At 46.1% G+C, this 15382-nt stretch overlaps 1 pseudogene; it reads right to left on the reverse strand.

Moving 5' to 3' along the window:
* Window positions 1–15382, reverse strand: part of LOC117042418 — a 42673-nt pseudogene that overhangs the window by 9824 nt on the left and 17467 nt on the right.

The following is a 15382-nucleotide window of genomic DNA, read 5'->3' on the forward strand; positions in this document are numbered from 1 at the left end:
ACTTTTCCCCAAGTCAAACCATCTAGCTCAGTACTGCATACACTGACTGGCAGCAGCTTTCCAGGGTTTCAGGCAGGGGAGATTCTTAGCCGTACATGCAGATGCCAGGGAGGAAAACTTGGGTGCAAGGTGTTCTAACCACTTAAGGGGATGACCCTCCCCTTAAGACATAGATACATTGGAAGCCACATTATGCAAAATCAAACTCTTGGTCCATCTAGCTCAGTATTGCCCACACTGACTGGCAGTGGCTCTTCAGGAGTCTTTCCCACTTCCCAGCCCTAACTAGAGATGCCAAAGATTGAACCTGGGACCTTCTGCATCAAAGCAGATGCTCTGCCACAGAGCTATGACTCCGCCCCCTGCTTTATTTGCAGATTAAATAAATAGCTGGAATGTTGGGAATTAGAAAAAATGAAACAACCAGTTATTCCCAGCCTAGCTGGTGGGGGGGGGGCACTCCAGCCATCCTTAGGGCCATTTGCCCCTCTACCCGCCTTACCCAATTCCCCCTTCCCTACCTGGCTGACTGGGGAGTGGGCTCCACTCTGCCAAGGGGGGATGCCACAGAGGTTGGCACCCTCTTCCAACAGAGCCAAGTTTGCTCATCTAGTCTTCTCTTGTTTCCCCCACCTGGCATGGACCTGGGCTGGGAGCATGGGCGTACCGAAGGGGGGGCAGGCGGGGGCAGCTGCCCCCCCCTAGAAGCCAGCTGCCCCCCCCCCCAGAAGCAAAAATGATCGGCGCCGGGCAAGAGAAGCCGCATCCCGGACTGCCCGGCGCGTCCATTTAGGCTGAGGAAGAAGCGGGGCAGGAGGAGAGGAGCGGAGAAGGAGGCTGCTGTCCCTGCCGCCCAAGTTCCTCCCTTTGCCCCCCCCCCTTGCCCAAGGCAGCTCCTGTCCCGGAGGCAAGGAGGAGCGCGCTCACAGCGGCGGGCTGCTGTGGGGACGGCTCTGCTCACTGTGCTTTTGCCGCGTCGCTCTTCCCTCTCACGCCTCCCTCAGCCTCCCTCCCTCCCTCCCGGTGTTCTGGGAATATTAACACGTTTGGAGGGCTTGCCTGTTCCTGGCGTTGTGTTGTCTGTCATTCCTTCACCCCAACTCCTCTGGTTCCCCCCTTTTAAAGTTACTTTACTGCTCTGAAGTTGGTGTTTCCCTCTGTCCCCCTTTTTCTGAGCTGTTTAAAATCCCTGCTTTTCTACCGCTAGCAAAAATATCTCCTGGGTTGGTGTTTCGCAGCGTCCTTTTACCTGCCCTAGCAATTGCTGTTGTTCAGCCCCTCCCTGCCTTTTGCTGTGTTAAAACCACCTTGTTGTTAAGACCCTCCTTGTTGTGGCTTCTCCCTGTTCCTTAGTTGCTGTTTTGCCCAGCAGCATTTAACCCTTTGTTTTCCACTTTCCTGCCTTCAAGTCTTTATCAAGTTTGCATTCAAGTCTGGTGACTTCTTTTTCAGTGTATCTGAAGAAGTGTGCATGCACACGAAAGCTCATACCAAGAACAAACTTAATTGGTCTCTAAGGTGCTACTGGAAGGAATTTTTATTATTTTTTTAAAATGAATTTCTCACTGCATTTAAAAATGTTACTTTCCTGGGAAGGATTTCCCAGGTGGGCTGGCGATGATAATAAATACTCATATTGTGAAAATAATAAAAGGTGGGCTGGCGATGATAATATATACTCATATTGTGAAACTGTACAGGCGGAGACCATTTCAGGCAATTGCCAACTCATAGATCCTTTTGGACCTGGAAAAAGGCAAAACGGGTGGAACAGTGGCGGGGCAGGAACAAGGCATAACAGGGCAGAACGGGGTTTGCAAGATATAAAAACGACTTCAAAATTCCTGTCCATGAACCTCAGCATTGACCAAGATGCTACATAGTGACCTTCATAGGAATCTGTGGCTGAAGGGGCCAGAGAAGGGTTAAAAAGGCAATGCATTGGGGAAAACCCCCTCCCAACAACCTGGAATCAAAGAGGGAGGGGAAGGAGGGAAGTAAAGCTCCATCTTATCCCTCCCAGCCAGGGGCGTACCCAGGATCAAAACTAGGGGGGGGCAAGCCATGGTCGTCCCCCCCCCCCGTTTTCCCAGAGTTGTCGACCTTTTGGCTGGTGGGGTGGCATGACATGGGCCCAGGACTCCCGTGATGCAGGGGGGAATAACCAGAGGCGTAGTAAGGTTAGGTGCAGGGGCATCTTAAGCATATCCGGCGCCGGAGTACAAAGATCCCTCCGGAGGGCCCCTCCCATTTCCCACATCATACATTCAACACACATTTAAAGCACATGATTTCACCCAGAGAATCCTGGAAACTGTAGCTTCCCACTCACAGAGCTACAGTTCCCAGGATTCTCTAGAGGAAGTCACGTGCTTTAAATGTGTGGTCTACTCTAGAACTGGCGTCAGCGGCTGAACATCTGCTTGACATGCGGAAGGTCCCTGGTTCGGTCCCTGACATATCCAGGTATGCTGGAATAGGACTGCATAAAAATCCCAGAGGGCTGTTGTCAGTCAGTGTAGACACCATGGAGCTAGGTAGGCCAGTGATACAACTCTGGTTAAGTTATCCCTCTATAAAAGTAATTTTTCATTTCCTCAGGTCATGTGTCCCTTGTTAAACTGGCAAAAAAGGAGGGGCCCCACCCATTTTTTGCACCTGTCCTGCCCACCACTAGTATGCCACCCCTGAGAAATGGCCCTTCATGGAAAAGGTTACCCATTCCTGGTTTAAACTACCTTGATATGTTTTATGAGTAAAAGTAATCCTAGCTTCATTCCAGAATTACAGTATCTGATGTTTACATAAACATTTTGGAAACAGATTTGTCAGGGGTTGGCTTCATAATTTCTCAAACTTTTTGGAGTCCTCTGTCCATAGGAAGCCCAAGTGAGCTAGTAGTATTTACTCAAGTTTGCTTGGCATTCTTCTTCCTCACTTACTGGAAAATTAAGTGTCTTCCTTGTATTTTTGAAGTAAAAGGTAAAAGGTAAAGGACCCCTGGACAGATTAAGTCCAGTCAATGGCGACTATGGGGATGCGGCGCTCATCTCGCTCTATAGGCCGAGGGAGCCAGTGTTTGTCCGCAGACAGCTTCCGGGTCATGTGGACAGCATGACTAAGCTGCTTCTGGCGAACCAGAGCAGTGCACAGAAACACTGTTTACCTATTTAACTACTTGCACTTTGACATGTTTTCGAACCACTAGGTTGGCAGGAGCATGAAAAAAAATTGGATTAAGCAAATAAGAGAGCCAGGGAAGTATAGCAGTTAAGAATGTTGGGCTAGGTCGGACCTGAGGGAGGCCCAGGTTCAAATCCCCACTCAGCCAAGAAGCTCATTGCATGACCTTGGACCAGTTGTCCTCTCTCAACCTTGCCAACCTTGCAAAGTTGTTACAAAGATGAAAAGAAAATCATGTTTACTTCCTTGGACACCTCGGGGGAAATGGAGGAGTATAAATGTAGTAAATAAAGAAAACAAGCAAACAAACAAACAAACAAATATGGACTGTGTTACTGGAAAGGTACTTTTCCCCAAGTCAAACCATCTAGCTCAGTACTGCATACACTGACTGGCAGCAGCTTTCCAGGGTTTCAGGCAGGGGAGATTCTTAGCCGTACATGCAGATGCCAGGGAGGAAAACTTGGGTGCAAGGTGTTCTAACCACTTAAGGGGATGACCCTCCCCTTAAGACATAGATACATTGGAAGCCACATTATGCAAAATCAAACTCTTGGTCCATCTAGCTCAGTATTGCCCACACTGACTGGCAGTGGCTCTTCAGGAGTCTTTCCCACTTCCCAGCCCTAACTAGAGATGCCAAAGATTGAACCTGGGACCTTCTGCATCAAAGCAGATGCTCTGCCACAGAGCTATGACTCCGCCCCCTGCTTTATTTGCAGATTAAATAAATAGCTGGAATGTTGGGAATTAGAAAAAATGAAACAACCAGTTATTCCCAGCCTAGCTGGTGGGGGGGGGCACTCCAGCCATCCTTAGGGCCATTTGCCCCTCTACCCGCCTTACCCAATTCCCCCTTCCCTACCTGGCTGACTGGGGAGTGGGCTCCACTCTGCCAAGGGGGGATGCCACAGAGGTTGGCACCCTCTTCCAACAGAGCCAAGTTTGCTCATCTAGTCTTCTCTTGTTTCCCCCACCTGGCATGGACCTGGGCTGGGAGCATGGGCGTACCGAAGGGGGGGCAGGCGGGGGCAGCTGCCCCCCCCCTAGAAGCCAGCTGCCCCCCCCCCAGAAGCAAAAATGATCGGCGCCGGGCAAGAGAAGCCGCATCCCGGACTGCCCGGCGCGTCCATTTAGGCTGAGGAAGAAGCGGGGCAGGAGGAGAGGAGCGGAGAAGGAGGCTGCTGTCCCTGCCGCCCAAGTTCCTCCCTTTGCCCCCCCCCCTTGCCCAAGGCAGCTCCTGTCCCGGAGGCAAGGAGGAGCGCGCTCACAGCGGCGGGCTGCTGTGGGGACGGCTCTGCTCACTGTGCTTTTGCCGCGTCGCTCTTCCCTCTCACGCCTCCCTCAGCCTCCCTCCCTCCCTCCCGGTGTTCTGGGAATATTAACACGTTTGGAGGGCTTGCCTGTTCCTGGCGTTGTGTTGTCTGTCATTCCTTCACCCCAACTCCTCTGGTTCCCCCCTTTTAAAGTTACTTTACTGCTCTGAAGTTGGTGTTTCCCTCTGTCCCCCTTTTTCTGAGCTGTTTAAAATCCCTGCTTTTCTACCGCTAGCAAAAATATCTCCTGGGTTGGTGTTTCGCAGCGTCCTTTTACCTGCCCTAGCAATTGCTGTTGTTCAGCCCCTCCCTGCCTTTTGCTGTGTTAAAACCACCTTGTTGTTAAGACCCTCCTTGTTGTGGCTTCTCCCTGTTCCTTAGTTGCTGTTTTGCCCAGCAGCATTTAACCCTTTGTTTTCCACTTTCCTGCCTTCAAGTCTTTATCAAGTTTGCATTCAAGTCTGGTGACTTCTTTTTCAGTGTATCTGAAGAAGTGTGCATGCACACGAAAGCTCATACCAAGAACAAACTTAATTGGTCTCTAAGGTGCTACTGGAAGGAATTTTTATTATTTTTTTAAAATGAATTTCTCACTGCATTTAAAAATGTTACTTTCCTGGGAAGGATTTCCCAGGTGGGCTGGCGATGATAATAAATACTCATATTGTGAAAATAATAAAAGGTGGGCTGGCGATGATAATATATACTCATATTGTGAAACTCTACAGCCAGAGACCATTTCAGGCAATTGCCAACTCATAGATCCTTTTGGACCTGGAAAAAGGCAAAACGGGTGGAACAGTGGCGGGGCAGGAACAAGGCATAACAGGGCAGAACGGGGTTTGCAAGATATAAAAACGACTTCAAAATTCCTGTCCATGAACCTCAGCATTGACCAAGATGCTACATAGTGACCTTCATAGGAATCTGTGGCTGAAGGGGCCAGAGAAGGGTTAAAAAGGCAATGCATTGGGGAAAACCCCCTCCCAACAACCTGGAATCAAAGAGGGAGGGGAAGGAGGGAAGTAAAGCTCCATCTCATCCCTCCCAGCCCAGGTCCATGCCAGGTGGGGGAAACAAGAGAAGACTAGATGAGCAAACTTGGCTCTGTTGGAAGAGGGTGCCAACCTCTGTGGCATCCCCCCTTGGCAGAGTGGAGCCCACTCCCCAGTCAGCCAGGTAGGGAAGGGGGAATTGGGTAAGGCGGGTAGAGGGGCAAATGGCCCTAAGGATGGCTGGAGTGCCCCCCCCACCAGCTAGGCTGGGAATAACTGGTTGTTTCATTTTTTCTAATTCCCAACATTCCAGCTATTTATTTAATCTGCAAATAAAGCAGGGGGCGGAGTCATAGCTCTGTGGCAGAGCATCTGCTTTGATGCAGAAGGTCCCAGGTTCAATCTTTGGCATCTCTAGTTAGGGCTGGGAAGTGGGAAAGACTCCTGAAGAGCCACTGCCAGTCAGTGTGGGCAATACTGAGCTAGATGGACCAAGAGTTTGATTTTGCATAATGTGGCTTCCAATGTATCTATGTCTTAAGGGGAGGGTCATCCCCTTAAGTGGTTAGAACACCTTGCACCCAAGTTTTCCTCCCTGGCATCTGCATGTACGGCTAAGAATCTCCCCTGCCTGAAACCCTGGAAAGCTGCTGCCAGTCAGTGTATGCAGTACTGAGCTAGATGGTTTGACTTGGGGAAAAGTACCTTTCCAGTAACACAGTCCATATTTGTTTGTTTGTTTGTTTGTTTGCTTGTTTTCTTTATTTACTACATTTATACTCCTCCATTTCCCCCGAGGTGTCCAAGGAAGTAAACATGATTTTCTTTTCATCATTGTAACAACTTTGCAAGGTTGGCAAGGTTGAGAGAGGACAGCTGGTCCAAGGTCATGCAATGAGCTTCTTGGCTGAGTGGGGATTTGAACCTGGGCCTCCCTCAGGTCCGACCTAGCCCAACATTCTTAACTGCTATACTTCCCTGGCTCTCTTATTTGCTTAATCCAATTTTTTTTTCATGCTCCTGCCAACCTAGTGGTTCGAAAACACGTCAAAGTGCAAGTAGTTAAATAGGTAAACAGTGTTTCTGTGCACTGCTCTGGTTCGCCAGAAGCAGCTTAGTCATGCTGTCCACATGACCCGGAAGCTGTCTGCGGACAAACACTGGCTCCCTCGGCCTATAGAGCCAGATGAGCGCCGCATCCCCATAGTCGCCATTGACTGGACTTAATCTGTCCAGGGGTCCTTTACCTTTTACCTTTTACTTCAAAAATACAAGGAAGACACTTAATTTTCCAGTAAGTGAGGAAGAAGAATGCCAAGCAAACTTGAGTAAATACTACTAGCTCACTTGGGCTTCCTATGGACAGAGGACTCCAAAAAGTTTGAGAAATTATGAAGCCAACCCCTGACAAATCTGTTTCCAAAATGTTTATGTAAACATCAGATACTGTAATTCTGGAATGAAGCTAGGATTACTTTTACTCATAAAACATATCAAGGTAGTTTAAACCAGGAATGGGTAACCTTTTCCATGAAGGGCCATTTCTCAGGGGTGGCATACTAGTGGTGGGCAGGACAGGTGCAAAAAATGGGTGGGGCCCCTCCTTTTCTGCCAGTTTAACAAGGGACACATGACCTGAGGAAATGAAACATTACTTTTATAGAGGGATAACTTAACCAGAGTTGTATCACTGGCCTACCTAGCTCCATGGTGTCTACACTGACTGACAACAGCCCTCTGGGATTTTTATGCAGTCCTATTCCAGCATACCTGGATATGTCAGGGACCGAACCAGGGACCTTCCGCATGTCAAGCAGATGTTCAGCCGCTGACGCCAGTTCTAGAGTAGACCACACATTTAAAGCACGTGACTTCCTCTAGAGAATCCTGGGAACTGTAGCTCTGTGAGTGGGAAGCTACAGTTTCCAGGATTCTCTGGGTGAAATCATGTGCTTTAAATGTGTGTTGAATGTATGATGTGGGAAATGGGAGGGGCCCTCCGGAGGGATCTTTGTACTCCGGCGCCGGATATGCTTAAGATGCCCCTGCACCTAACCTTACTACGCCTCTGGTTATTCCCCCCTGCATCACGGGAGTCCTGGGCCCATGTCATGCCACCCCACCAGCCAAAAGGTCGACAACTCTGGGAAAACGGGGGGGGGGACGACCATGGCTTGCCCCCCCTAGTTTTGATCCTGGGTACGCCCCTGTGTCCCTGTTCCCCAGCCAAGTTGATCACACCCTTTTGATCTGGTTACAGGTAGGTAGCCGTGTTGGTCTGCCATAGTCAAAATAAAAAATTCCTTCAAGTAGCACCTTGTTGTTGTTCAGTCGTGTCTGACTCTTTGCGACCCCGTGGACCAGAGCACGCCAGGCACCCTTTGTGGGTTAATCCACATATCCGGACTCACAACTGCTAGCTGTGAGCACCAATAAACAGATTAAGTTCAGCTCCAGAGGTTTTGAAGTAATCCTTCTTTTATTTATAAGCTAAACATATAGATATACATAGACTGTGTGAGTTTCAGTCACCTAGCAGAGATGAGAACACATTTTACCTCAGGACTCTCTCCTCAGAACTGACAGTTAAGAACAGTTAGGAATAACAGTTACCAAGTAAGCTCCTTCCCCTCTCTCTCCACTGAGTCAGGAGAGTGACAGAAAGGGAGGGGTGAAAATGCTAACACCCCTATCCTCTACCGACTCCCGCAGTTTGGCCAAACCCATGCCAGTTGCCTCGAGAACACTGTCCAACCATCTCTCCTCCGTTGTCCCCTTCTTGTGCCCTCCATCTTTCCCAACACCAGGGTCTTTTCCAGGGAGTCTTCTCTTCTCATGAGGCGGCCAAAGTACTGGAGCCTCAGCTTCAGCATCTGCCCTTGTGAGGCTACACGTGTAGCATCACATGGGGCACTGGTTATGGAGCAGCCTGCGGACGGGACGGCCGGTAATCCTGGAGCCCGCTCCCACCGCGCCGTGAAGAAAGGGATCCGCTGGCTGCAATCTGAGGGTTGAGTTCTGTGAGTCTGTGATGATTCTGCCTCGTGGATGTTTGTGAGCGTCTGTCTGGTCCAAAAGATTCCAAAGAGGAAAACTGATCTAAAAGGTGGCCAAAACTAAACGGCCAAATAAAAGACTCTCTAAAATAAAAGTGAAAATAAGACAACAGAGGCTGCAGTCTGGTGGAGGAGCCTACCGCTGCCCTGCGTGGTTGGTTTCGCTTTCTGTTTGCAACTGGGCTTGTCACGCAACGATGTTCTCGCGCTTACTCCTCGGCTTTCTCCACACCACAGGCAGGGAGCGGCAGCTATTTATTATGAGAACAGTCAACGTCATAATCAATACATTAACCAATCACAACTCTGTTGCTGCCCTAAATTAGGCGGGAAGATTAACTGAATGTTGCTTAATTCGAAGATGGAGCCACTTTTTCCCCGTGGAGGGTTCCCAGCAGTGAGTCGCCTGCCAGATCCTAATGCTACCTTTCCTTCCAAGGCGGAAGGACACAGTAAAAATAAGCACGAATAACCACAAATAAACATAAATAACCACAGGTGCGAACGCACCTGCAAAGTATATTCCCACATGCCCTTACAGTGAGCACTCAGGGCTGATTTGCTTCAGAATGAATAGGTTTGATCTTTTTGCAGTCCATGGGACTCTCAAGAGCCTCCTCCAGCACCATAATTCAAAAGCATCAATTCTTCGGCAATCAGTCTTCTTTATGGTCCAGCTCTCACTTCCATTCATTACTACTGGGAAAACCATAGCTTTAACTATACGGACCTTTGTCAGCAAGGTGATGTCTCTGCTTTTTAAGATGCTGTCTAGGTTTGTCATTGCTTTCCTCCCAAGAAGCAGGCATCTTTTAATTTCGTGACTGCTGTCACCATCTGCAGTGATCATGGAGCCCAAGAAAGTAAAATGTCTCACTGCCTCCATTTCTTCCCCTTCTGTTTGGCAGTAGATGATGGGACCAGTGGCCATGATCTTAGTTTTTTTTTATGTTGAGCTTCAGACCATATTTTGCGCTCTCCTCTTTTACCCTCATTAAAAGGTTGGGAGGGGTAGCTAATACCCCAGAGGACAGGTCACACTTCAAAATGACCATAACAGATTAGAGAACTGGGCCAAAGCAAACGAGATGAATTTTAACAGGGAGAAATGTAAAGTACTACACTTGGGCAAAAAAAATATGAAAGGCACAAATACAGGATGGATGACACCTGGCTTGAGGATCTAGGAGTCTTGGTAGACCATAAACTTGACATGAGTCAACAGTGTGATGCAGCAGCTAAAAAAGCCAACGCAATTCTGGGCTGCATCAATAGGAGTATAGCATCTAGATCAAGGGAAGTAATAGTACCACTGTATTCCACTCTGGTCAGACCTCACCTGGAATACTGTGTCCAGTTCTGGGCACCACAGTTCAAGAAGGATACTGACAAGCTGGAAGGTGTCCAGAGGAGGGCAACCAAAATGGTCAAAGGCCTGGAAACAATGCCTTATGAGGAACGGCTTAGGGAGCTGGGTATATTTAGCCTGGAGAAGAGAAGGTTAAGGGGTGATATGATAGCCATGTTCAAATATATAAAAGGATGTCATATAGAGGAGGGAGAAATGATGTTTTCTGCTGCTCCAGAGAAGCGTACACGGAGCAATGGATTCAAACTACAAGAAAGATTCCACCTAAACATTAGGAAGAACTTCCTGACAGTAAGAGCTGTTTGACAGTGGAATTTGCTGCTAAGGAGTGTGGTGGAGTCTCCTTCTTTGGAGGTCTTTAAGCAGAGGCTTGACAGCCATCTGTCAGGACTGCTTTGATGGTGTTTCCTGCTTGGCAGGGGTTTGGACTGGATGGCCCTTGTGGTCTCTTCCAACTCTATGATTCTATGATTCCTTCTGCATTGTCAGCAAGTGACAACTGTCATGGAACAATCCCCAGTGTCTCTACAGAAAATTTTACTGATGCGGCTTGCAGGGGCAGGAGAGAGAGGCAGTCTGCTAGGTGGATAGGGTTGTGGGATATAAATGTCAATAACCTAAGACTGAAATGGAATAAATGTGTAACCTGCCTCAAGATAGTTTGTGGTTGTTTTGTACTTTTACATTAACTAAATCTGCTGCAAAACAATAGAAATGGAAATGAGCTGGAAGAACTTGAGAAACCTGACCTGCATTCCTTGCATTTCATTGACTGACTGACTGACCTCACTTTTTTTTCTTTCCACCCATGAAGTGTGTGTGTAGATAAATATACAGACATACCTCTTGTTACACCCACCTCTAGTTGCATATCTTTTGGGATACGCACACGGCAAACCCAGAAATACACTTAAGGGTTTTTGCCTCTCGCGCATGTGCAAAAACGCTCTAGCGCAACACACACATGCACAGAAGCACTCTATTGCACCGCTTGCGTGTGCAGAAGCAGTGCCTCTGCTTGCGGATTTTTCGGGTTGTGCACGGACCCCTGGAACAAATTAAGTTCATATCTGGAGGGTCCACTGTAACTACAAGCTTAAATTCATACTTCATGCATCTGACAAAGGCCATTTCCAAAGAATTTCTGTTTTGGGGTGGGATTCAGTCACACACAGGCAAATTCAGGTTGCATAATTAAAGCTGCATTGGAGTTCTTGCACAACAAACACACTTCCCCAAAAGACTTCAAGAAAAACAACAACCGGGTGGGGGGACCCACCAAACTATATAGTGGAATACGTGAGAATGAATTTTTTGAAAGGGATCTGTGCTTTATTAAAGTTTTATGAACCCACTAGCTGGCCCGGCCACGTGTTGCTGTGGTTTTTTTTGCTTTTTTAAATTCTCCTGACCCCGAGAGTATTCTGGAAGCTTCTGTTTTCGTTCTTCCCTGTCCTTTAGAACAGGGGTCAGCAACATGTGGTCGGCCAGACTATATTTTGGAAAATAAAAGAATGAATTCCTATGCCCCACAAATAACCCAGAGATGCATTTTACACAAAAGAACACATTGGTCGGTGGTATTGATCACTTGGGACTGTGTGTGGAACATGTGAAGCTGCAGTGGCCATTTTAGGTGAGGGCACTTGAGAAGTTTTACGCCTGTGAGTGTGCGGTGGCCATTTTAAGTGAGGGCACTGGGGACCTTATGTAGGCCTGTGGGCCTTGCTGTGTTTTTTTTTTTACTGAAAAAGCACCCCCCACAAGGACCTCCCCTCACAATTAACGGGCCCAATGCTCTACACCATTAAAAAGAGCATTCTCCCCCACCCCAGTCCCAAAATTACGCACCCCAGCGACAAAATCCCCCCAGAGCTGGTTTTACTCAGTGCGACCGCTCAGGCAACCTTGGGCTTCTTTCACTCCCGCATTTTCCCCTCCCCCCTCCCTTCCCCAAATGCCCTGCCTCCTGCTCCATCTTTTTTCCACCTTTCCGCTGAGCAGTTTGTGTCAGAAAGTCCTCGGGTGCTTACAGGTGGCAGTTATAAAATGGTGGACAGGGCATTATTTGTCGGCACAGGTTTGATGACGTCAACGGGTGATCTGCCTTTCTATTGGATGCTGTTGGAGTCTTCATTGCTTTTGCTGGTGATGTATAATAGGCGCACACACCCCTTTATCCTTTATTTTAGGTATGACAGGTGTGGTTTTTTGTAATTTAATTGTCATATTCTTCTCCAATGGTCATGGAATGCTGTGTCCTAATTTGATGCTATTTGGTCAAGTGGTTACGGAGCAAATTGGTAAGCACCGCACACGCAATGGGAACATTTATATATATATATATATATATATAGATTACCAGGGTGGATAAAAATCATTTTTTTAAAAAAAAAGAAAGAAAGATGTTTTTTATTGATATCAGATTTTTTTTATTTAAATCAGATTTTATTTAAATAAAATGCTTTTTGAGGAAAATATATTACCATCCAAAGTTTATTCCATCATGAAATAAAGATTAGTTTTTTAATTATGTAGAATACGTCTGTATATGTTTTTTTTGGTAAATAAATTCTATTAATCCATTCACGTCTTGCTCTTCCAGAGGTTTTTGCAAGACTGTTACTGGGCAGTTTCTCTGCCTACAAGATATTATCACAGATTCTTGGTTTACTTTTGCAGTTCTCAAAACTGAATTTGACTCAGCAGAGATCACATGCCTCTTCTTCACAGCAAAAATGTTATAACATGAACAGAGTTGAGAAAAAGGCATTAATCCTATTGTTCTACAAACCTATGCATACAGAATCAACCCCTTCAGTGCTAAGTTTCAAGAAGTTCAGTGAATAGAATAGAAACAATATTTTGCTGATTGTTTGGAGTGGAATAGATCTAATAAATCTATTTAAATTGTTATTATTAAGGTAATGATTACTTTTCCCCTTCCTAAGTACAACAGAAAAGTTGTCCAAATATGAATGATTAACCTATTAAACTGGGGATAGAAAGACTAATATGAAAAGTTGTTATTATAAAAATCTTCATCTATTTGCATATTAAAGTTATACCAGCAAGAATCAAGCCTTACTGACTAGTGATTTAAATCAAATCCACCCTGCCCATTACCAACAAAAAAACCATTTTGAACAACAAAAGTATATTTGCAACTGGTCGAAAGGAACCCAAATTAGCCATATTCACAAACTCAGGAAGTGTAGGTGGGAATGATGCACTGACACAGGAAATCCAGATCCAGCTCTCTGTTCTGAGCAATATGCAGAACTGCAGGGAAAGTCCAGAATGCCAGATTCCAAGCTATGCATATCAACAGTCATCAGATACCTATTGAAAAAGAGAGGATCGCCAAATAGCATGGTCCCAAAGATAGAAAACAAACACTGCCAAATTCTTTTCGACACATCCAGAGACTTGACAGTCATCTTCACTTCCCAGGAAATCTGGGAAACCTGAGTGGAAAACTCCATACATTTATATGGTTTTCCCCCTGTGTGAATTTGCTTATGAATACTAAGGTCTGTTGAGAGTTCCATGGACTGCAAAAAGATCAAACTTATCCATCCTTAAAGAAATCAGCCCTGAATGCTCACTGGAAGGACAGATCCTGAAGCTGAGGCTCCAGTACTTTGGCCACCTCATGAGAAGAGAAGACTCACTGGAAAAGACCCTGATGTTGGGGAAGATGGAGGGCACAGGGAGAATTATTATTATTATTATTATTATTATTATTATTATTATTATTATTATGGGGCGACCGAGGACGAGATGGTTGGACAGTGTTCTCGAAGCGACTGGGATGAGTTTGGCCAAACTGCGGGAGGCAGTGAAAGATAGGCGAGCCTGGCATACTCTGGTCCATGGGGTCACAAAGAGTCGGACACAACTGAACGACTGAACAACAACAATTAAGGTCTCCACTCCCTCTGAAGCCCTTTCCAAATATATATGGTTTCCCCCCCGCGTGAATAAGCTGATGTTTCCTAAGGTGTCCATATTGACTGAAGCTCTTTCCACATTCAATACATTTAAATGGTTTCTCCCCTGTGTGTTTGTTGGTGTCTTCTAAGGTCTCCACTTTGACTGAAGCACTTTCCACATTCAATACATTTAAATGGTTCCTCCCCTGTGTGAGTTCGTTGATGCATTCTAAGGTGTCCATTTACACTGAAGCTCTTTCCACATTCAATGCATTTAAATGGTTTCTCCCCTGTGTGAGTTCGTTGATGCATTCTAAGTCCTCCACTTTGACTGAAGCTCTTTCCACACTCCATACATTCAAATGGTTTCTCCCCAGTGTGAATTCGTTGATGTCTTCTAAGTGCTCCATTTACACTGAAGCTCTTTCCACATTCAATACATTTAAATGGTTTCTCTCCCGTGTGAATTCGTTGATGTCTTCTAAGTGTTCCATTTTCACTGAAGTCCTTTCCACATTCAATACATTCAAATGGTTTCTCCCCTGTGTGGGTTCGTTGATGTATTCTAAGTCCTTCACTTAGCCTGAAGCTCTGCCCACACTCCATACATTTAAATGGTTTCTCCCCCGTGTGAATTCGTTTATGTCTTCTAAGGTGTCCATTTACACTGAAGCTCTTTCCACATTCAATACATTTAAATGGTTTCTCCCCTGTGTGAGTTCGTTGATGTTTTCTAAGTGATCCACTACTACTGAAGCTCTTTCCACATTCAATACATTTAAATAGTTTCTCCCCCGTGTGAATTCGTTGATGTGTTCTAAGTGCTCCATTTTCACTGAAGTCCTTTCCAAATTCAATATATTCAAATGGTTTTTCCCCTGTGTGGGTTTGTTGGTGTATTCTAAGTGATCCACTTCTACTGAAGCTCTTTCCACATTCAATGCATTCAAATGGTTTCTCCCCTGTGTGGGTTCGTTGATGCATTCTAAGTCCTCCACTTAGACTGAAGCTCTTTCCACACTCCATACATTCAAATGGTTTCTCCCCAGTGTGAATTCGTTGATGTGTTCTAAGGTTTCCATTTTGACTGAAGCTCTTTCCACATTCAATACATTTAAATGGTTTCTGCCCTGTGTGAGTTCGTTGATGTGTTCTAAGGTGTCCATATCGACTGAAGCTCTTTCCACATTCAATACATTCAAATAGTTTCTCCCCTGTGTGGGTTCGTTGGTGTATTCTAAGTCCTTCACTTAGACTGAAGCTCTTTCCACACTCCATACATTTAAATGGTTTCTCCCCAGTGTGAATTCGTTGATGTCTTCTAAGGTGTCCATTTACACTGAAGCTCTTTCCACATTCAATACATTTAAATGGTTTCTGCCCTGTGTGGGTTTGTTGATGTCTTCTAAGTGATCCACTTCTACTGAAGCTCTTTCCACACTCCATACAATTAAATGGTTTCTCCCCAGTGTGGGTTTTTTGGTGTATTCTCAGTCTTCCACTGTGATTAAAGCACATCCCACATTCC

Source organism: Lacerta agilis, chromosome 2 (assembly GCF_009819535.1).
Source record: "Lacerta agilis isolate rLacAgi1 chromosome 2, rLacAgi1.pri, whole genome shotgun sequence".
NCBI lineage: Eukaryota > Metazoa > Chordata > Lepidosauria > Squamata > Lacertidae > Lacerta > Lacerta agilis.